Raw genomic sequence first — 7,859 nt, forward strand, 5'->3', positions numbered from 1 at the left:
TAACAATGTTCTTTGAGAAGCTTTTAAGCATAACCAATGTATTTTAGTTTGCTTAATGTCAGACATGGACCTGCACTATAGCAGAAGTACTTTAAATGTCAACACAAATGAATTTTGCAAATGTCAGCCTGGCATTAATGAAAACCCAACTATCTCATGAAAGATGCCCTCCTAATTTATAGTTAATGTTAGAGAATATCTTTCACATCATGGCCACATTCAGACAGAAGTTTTGGCAGCTGCTTTCCTCATTAGAAATTCAGTTTCGTATTTTTGGAGCATAATATGCAAAGTTCCACATCATAAAGGAATGAAAATTAAAGTTTGTTCTGGGTTAATTTGCAGGTATTTAAATGTGGAAAAAAGATATTATAATGTGTGTGTGTGTGGGGTGGGGGTGGGTGATAGGTTTTAGTTACTTTTTTGCATCTCTTTTTTGCTCATCTGGAGAGATCTATAGCATTATATATTTCTCTAGAAATTTCTTTCTATATGGTATTGATATTTTTATAGTTTAGTAAATTTACTATGTTATAATCCAAATTTGAGTTCAGACTTAGGAAAAAACCTCAAATAGAAGGGTATAAAATAATTATTATTGTTTCATGTCGTATACTTTTGTATGATAATGGAGCATTTTAAACTTTAATAGAATTTGAACAATTTCATATAATGTATGTAAGAAATATTTAAGTATTTTGCTTTATTTTTATGTGTAATACAATGATGAGGCAGAAGGGTATGAACTTTTGATTTACTACGGGAATTTTCTCCATTGATGAACTCCAAATGAATGAACTTCCTTTACTCCTTCAGAGCAACCTTCCAATAATTTGTAACCTTAGATTATTGCCTGGCATAATGAGAGATTGCATGATTGTCCATGACCACTGACTAATTGGCTTTTTGAAGAAAAATGGAAATTTCATAACATAATTTGGATAGATTAGAATATATACTGTAAAAAGCCTGGAACTGAGGCTGAATCCTCTATATTAGATCAAATGATATAACGTTTGCAAAATATTTTGCAAGTTTTAAAATATTTTATCAATACTTGTCTTTCTTCTTATTAGATAATCTCTAAATTCCCTTCTGGTTTGAACATTCTGTGATTCTATTAGCATACATATGTGTTCCATGTAAGCTTAGAGGATACTTATCCCAACTCCAGCTTGCACAATGTTCCCAGGGTTAGGCTGGCCACATCTCCTACTCAAATCCCTTGAGAAGTCAGGGGTGAGTCCCTAATACCATTTGCTTGAGACCCTACTATTGTGCTTCTCCCCAGCATTTTTATTTGAAAATAATTTAGTCATTCTCACATCTCTTTTACAAAGGTGTATTTATTAAGGTGGTATTGAAGAGGTTTAAGGAAAATGATGATTGTAGGGAACCATAGGTTTCTAGGGGTGCTTGAGACCCCAAAATACCAACACGCCGGGTCCTGCTGAAAGAATTCCACTCAAGCCTTCTCAGCCAAGGGAAAAGACAAAAGTTTATTAGGGATTCACCACAATGGGTTGTCTTAAGAAATCCCACCCTTTGTGACTCCTGTTTTCTCAAGAGGGCCAAGATTCAATCTAAGCTGAGCTAGATTGAATCTGAGCTGAGCTAGATTGAACCTGAGCGCCTTCATGGAGGCAAGATGGAGATTATATACATAAAGGTTGTAGGAGGAATTGAGGGGTGGTCTGGGGTGACTAGAGGAGGGCTTTAGGGAGGGTCTTGAGGGGGAGTCTAAGGAGGACCAGATGAGGTCAGAGTCCAGGAACCAAGAGAATGGAATTAAGGGTTGGAAGTAGCTGAAGGCATGGATACTGATAGTATCAAGGGTGGGAAGCAGCTGGATAATAAAGGGCAAGGCTAGGTAGAGATTTGGGCCTAATGATCATGTAAGGCTTATGGCCTTAGGGAAAGGCCAGATCTAGTTGGAAGATTCAAGGACAGTTCAAAGGGGCTCCCAGAGACTGTATTCCAGATTCTAGGGGGTTCCCAGAAACTGTGCCCTCATCAGTATGTTCCAAATAGTTGTTGAAAAAAACTCATCCTTGAGTACAGGCTGTCTAGAAGAAAGAGAGCATCTGTAGTAAAAGGTAAATAAACTCCTGATAGCTGGTAGTCCATGTCTCTCATTCATATAGCTATAGATCTGTGATTCCACAATCATGAGGTTTGCCAGAGAATGGTTATGTATTTGTTCGTTTGTTTTTGCCACAGTTCCTCTCAAAGATAATTGCTACTGCATTGTGGAAGGGTTGTAATCTGTGTCCCTGGATGGAATAGCCACATCTATACAATTAAAGGCCCCAGAAGTATTGAAGAAATGTAATGAAGTATCGATTGACTATTCATACTTCAGTTGGCTATTAGGAAGCTTGGAGAACTATTTCATGGCTTTAATTGTGAGTATAATAAAATAGTGAGCAAAAATCCTGAATCAAACCATAATTCACTTTTTTAAAAAATACAAATCATTATTTCATGTAATTACTTCAGGTTTGCTTCTCTGTGTATATAAGCAACCATTATGCATTTGTATACAAATCTCCTTTATAAAGTCAAGGTTATTGACCACCAAACACATGTTTATTTAGATTCTCTATACTGCATTAATTTATTCTTCATGACAAATGGATTGTTTTTCCTGTTAGAAGTTACCAAAGGCAAATTAAGCCGCATTCTGTAAGTGCATTGGGATGCTAAACAATGTGCATTCCATTGTGCTCAAGTGCTGTTAAGGCTCCATCCAGCTGCATAAAAAGGGAATTTTTTTATACCACCTGCTACTCATGTTCTTATAAATTCTGGGTAGGAAGAACTATCAATGTCATGATAAAAGAAGACATTTAAAACCTCTTATTATTTGTTTTGCTGCCTCTAAGGAAACCAAAAGGGGACATTCATATCTCATGAAAAATGCCCTTCCAAATGAATAAAGCTGGGTCCTATGGGGATTCCATTGGCAAATAAATGGCAACATAGTGAAATGAGGGGAGTCTCATGGTATTTAACAGTTTTCATTCATTTTTTAAAAAACTGTAAACTAGTACAAAGTTGATTTCCACATTCTTTCCAATTTCTCAGAAAAGTAGAAGATGATATGCACTATATAACTTGATTAAATATTTGTTGGTTGGTTAAAGATGAATAAATGCATTTTTTAGGATTATATTATGAAGTTATGTTGTTAGGGATTTTGTTTGTTTTTTCTACATCTTCCTTTTTCTTCCATTTCGTCCTATAGCATTAAATAATATTATACCTGGATAGTTTATTCTCATGGCTACATGTGCCCTTGAATCAGGATATCAAACCAATTACTTTCAATGGGAATGTTTAATTCAGAAGTCAGGTAGAGTTATCATTTGCATGTTAATAACTGCAATGTAAGGACTAGATTACAGTTTTCATAATTGAAGCTTAATTGATTCTTCAGCTTGCACTTCAGTTATTAATGAGCGTTGATCATTTCTATTCATCTGAGAAACTTCATGATTAGTGAAATATTGGAAAGTCCTCACAGGCACTATGTTTGAGTGTTGAGGTTGAAGTGGAAGAGCTGTTAGACTTAGGCCCACTACTGCTTTGAAGGACCCAAACAAATTGAAGAATCTTCCCTTTTTTTTAACAGATACCACAAATGCTTCTTAAATGTTCTTACTTAGCACTCCATCCTTTAGTGCCTCTCCAAACTCTAAGTAATGCATGAATGTTTAAAAAAAAACACTGGAGAGGCTTTCAGTGGTGGGTATTGGGGATGAGAGACAACAAGGCTGGGATATGTGGGGGAAAGTTTTCAGGGTTTTTCACATTGGCCATGAAAAGGCTGTGTGATTATAAGCTCCATCACACATTCTATTTATCAGTTTCCTAAAGGGGTCTGTGAATGGTTTTCAAGGGGTCTGTGATCTTGGATGGAAAAAAAAGTTACATTTTTATTTTTCCCTGACCTTGAACTGATACAAAGATTTTCTTGATATTATGAAGAAGAAAAAAAATAAAACAAAAGATTATTCTGAGTCCAACATTTTCACCAGACTGCCAAAGGGATACATGATGTCTGTAAAAAGGTTACTGCTTATAGTGGGAACATAAATACATTGAAGGTTAATTTACATATCCATGATAGAAACATCAAGTCAATCATGTTTCAATAATTTTGTGCCCTTTTTTATTACTGACACTTAATTAAGAATAAAAGAAAAGGGAACATATTTTAAATTTAAATATTGAGGGACCAAACCTCATCCTGGAACTTTTCCTCAGATCTTCTCTGATTGTCCCAGGAGGACTCCTGTTCTGTCCTACTCTTATTTATTTATACTCCTCAATATTCACCCTGAGGCACTATTTCATCTCTATTGTGGGGAAAAATCTAGAGAGCTTGGAATTTTCTTATCTATTCTGCTCTCTCCAAGTTCAGAAATTTTTAGTCTTATTGATGAGGGTTTGGGGTGAGAGGTGCTCGACACCCCAAAGTACCGACACGCCGGGTCCTGCCGAAAGAATTCGACTCAAGCCTTCTCAGCCAAGGGAAAGGATAAAGTTTATTAAGAGTTAGCCAAATAAGCCTGCCCCGAGAGATCCCACCCCTTGCGATGCCTGTAAGGAAAAAGGGCCAGACCCATCTGAGCTAGATTGGTTCTGACTCCTTCATGGAGGCAAGATGGAGATTATATACACAAAGGTTGTGGGAGGGATTGAGGGGTGGTCTGGGGTGACCAGAAGAGGGGTCTAGGGAGGGACTTAAGGATGAGGTCAGATTCCCGGGTGGGGGAAATAGCTGAAGGCCATATGGAAATGACAACCCATCAAGGGCTGGGGTAGTGGAGCTAGGGTATAGATATTTTGATCAGGATTAAGGATGGGAAACAGGATTAAGGGTGGGAAACAGCTGGACAATAGAGGACTGGGCAAGGTAGGCATTTGGGCTTAATGGTTATAGCCTCAGGCCAAGGCCAGGTCGAGTGGCAAGATTCAAGGAGAGTTCAAGGGTTCAAGGGGTTCCCAGAGACTGTGCCCTCATCATTCCCCCCTCAAACAAATGGGACCCAAATTCTTTTGGGGTCAGGGACGAAGGTCTCAGCTTCTGGAATTGCTTCCTGCTGACAAGGGGCGTAGAGCTGGCTTGATGGGTCCAGTTCAAGGGGTGCACAGTCATCTGGAAGTTAATGGCTTGGAGACTGGAGGAGACAAACCTGGCAAGGAAGTTAAGCAAACAACAAAACAGACAGTACAGGAGTACAGAGAAAGGACAATATCCCTGGTGGGAATTAAAGATGACTATTTCATACCTAGCTCCCCTAACCACTTGTTCTGCTTCGGGGTTCAGGAGTGTGTAGCACATCCAAATTAGGTCGGGGATATCTAAGAACAAGGTTTGATGTTTGGTGAGCCTGTGGTTAGCCAGGCACTGGTGGCCCTCTGCTTCCAGGGTGCTCTGGCAAGGCAGAGCTTCTAGGGGCTGGTCTGCTAGAGGCTTAGAAGCTTCCTCAATTGGAATGGCTGTAGCAGCCAGAGAATCTAATTGTTTTGGAAAACAGGGCTTGCGGTCAGGTCTTAAGGACTGGGTCAGGATTCTCAAAACCTGATCTCTCCTTTCATCAGCAGAGTGAGTGAAAGTTAGGTAAAGCTAATGCTGGAGTGGTGGTCAGTTTAGTTTTCAAAGTCCCAAAGGCTTGTGCTGGGTAGGGGCCCCACTCTAGAGGGAGTGAGTCAGGGCCTTGAGTGCCAATTAATGGTTGCAGTCCCTCCCAAGCCTTGGGCTTAATTGAATAATGAAGGCAATGGAGGGGAACTATGGTTGGGGTGGCAGAAGTAGCTTGCCCAGGAATTCCCTGATCCCAAACAATTGGCTCAACCCTCTCCCACGCCTCTGGGGAAACATGGGGAGGTCTGGGAAACAGGGGGAAAAGGGAGTTATGAGGTTTAACTATAGAAAATTGGCTTCCCAATTTCACCATCAGGTCCCTTCCCCAAAAGGGGGCAGGGCCAGAGAAGGAGTGTTCAGACAACAGATCCTTGATGCCCATGACCTGATGGGTCGAGGGGCATGTGGGGCCAGAGCCACTAGTTAAAGCAAGAGAACATAGCCGTGATAAAGTGGGTAACCTTACCTTCTGCCTCGATTTTGCCCAGGGCTCCTCGAGAGAGGTGGAGAAAGTGGGAGCACAGCCAAGCCCTAGGCTTTCCCCTCCTTCCGAGTCTTGAGAAGACTGGAGGACAGGGTGCTGGGAGGAGGCTCTACCACTTTTCCAGCCTCGGGGACATGCTGGGCATGGTCCTGGAGGCGTGGATCCTAGAGGCTTCTTCCAGGGGGGCGCCCTAGAGGGGCACTCCTTAGACCAGTGACCCTCCTTGTGGCATCGAAAGCAGGTTTCCCTTTTGCCAAGGTTGCCAGAAGCACCCTCCGGCAATCTCCTGGCCATGGCAGCTGCCAAGAATTGGGCATGTTCTCTGTCTCTGGCTTTTTCCTCTGCCTGGACTAAGTCTCTATTATTGAACACTCTGAATGCTGTCTCCAGTAATTGGGCCTGAGGTGTTTGGGGTCCCATTGCCAATTTCTGCAGTTTCCTCCTAATATCTGGGGCAGACTGATTAATGAAATACATGTTAAGTATTGCTGCCCCTTCAATAGAATCAGGATCCAAATTTGTATACTTCTTAATAGCTTCTACTAGCCAGGCCTGGAAAAGGACAAGGTTTTCTTTTTCTCCCTGAGTAATCTCCCTAATTTTTTGAAAATTTATTTGCTTTTGAAATGCAGTTCTTAGACCTTCTAACAGGCAAATTACCATATGGTCTCTCTTTTCTCTATCCTCACTCCTTTTAGTGGCTCAGGGCCCATGACCCAATCATTCTCCCCTCAAAGGGGACCCAAAATCATTTGGGGTAAGGGGAGATGGTCTCTGCAACGGTCAAAGACCTGCCCCTCCATCAAGGGGGGTCCCAGAGAGGAGGTTGACTGGAACAGAGAACAGGATGCAATTCAGGGGATGATGGGGGAAAGGAGGGCGGGACATGGGCTGATATCCATTGTTTGCTCCCAACTGTAGGTGAAAGGCCATAGTCTGGAAGACATAATGACAAGCAATTTCAATATGTAGGGCCCAAAAATATGGAGAATTAAAAGTGATATCAGAATGACAGAAAACAAAGAAAGAAAACAAAAGCCTTATCTGAATCATTTACATTTGACAAACAGAATTATCTGATCTTGTTACTTTCTCAAAAGTTTCCACTCTGATTCCAATTCCTTTAGGAGGATCAGATGCTATAGGGAAGTAAGAACACTTTTGCAGGTAGAAATTTTCCACCCCTGGGGCCAATAGTTACACAAATGAATTTGCCAGAGACTGACTTTGGCTCCAATTATAAGGAAAGACCTGGTAGTATACTCAAGTGATGACTAGGTCAAATAGGTTACCTCACTCTAAGAATATTGATTGCACTGCAATTCTCTTCCCTTAACCAAACTGAAGGTTTTTCTGATTTAATTTCAATAATTAATAGCAATACCCAATTAGTAAGTTGTTTAGGATATAGAAAAGAATAATTTTAGGCTGAACAGCTCAGATCTCAAACACACATTTTATTATCCCGGCCTTAGTCTATGGGATAATTCACATGACTATGCCAACAGGCAGATGACAAGGCTGAGTGCTAATTTACTGGCCATTTGCTATGATTATAGAAATTTGCTCTAAAAAGATAAAGCAGGAACAAGATTTATGCCAAGTATGACAGAATAAAACATCCTTAGAATTCAGATAATTCAGTTTATCAATTCCACCTCATAGCCAGACTCAGAAACAGCCTGGCTGTAGGTAACATTCTTTGACAAAGGAACCCAATGG

Source organism: Trichosurus vulpecula, chromosome 1, assembly GCF_011100635.1.
Source record: "Trichosurus vulpecula isolate mTriVul1 chromosome 1, mTriVul1.pri, whole genome shotgun sequence".
Classification (NCBI taxonomy): domain Eukaryota; kingdom Metazoa; phylum Chordata; class Mammalia; order Diprotodontia; family Phalangeridae; genus Trichosurus; species Trichosurus vulpecula.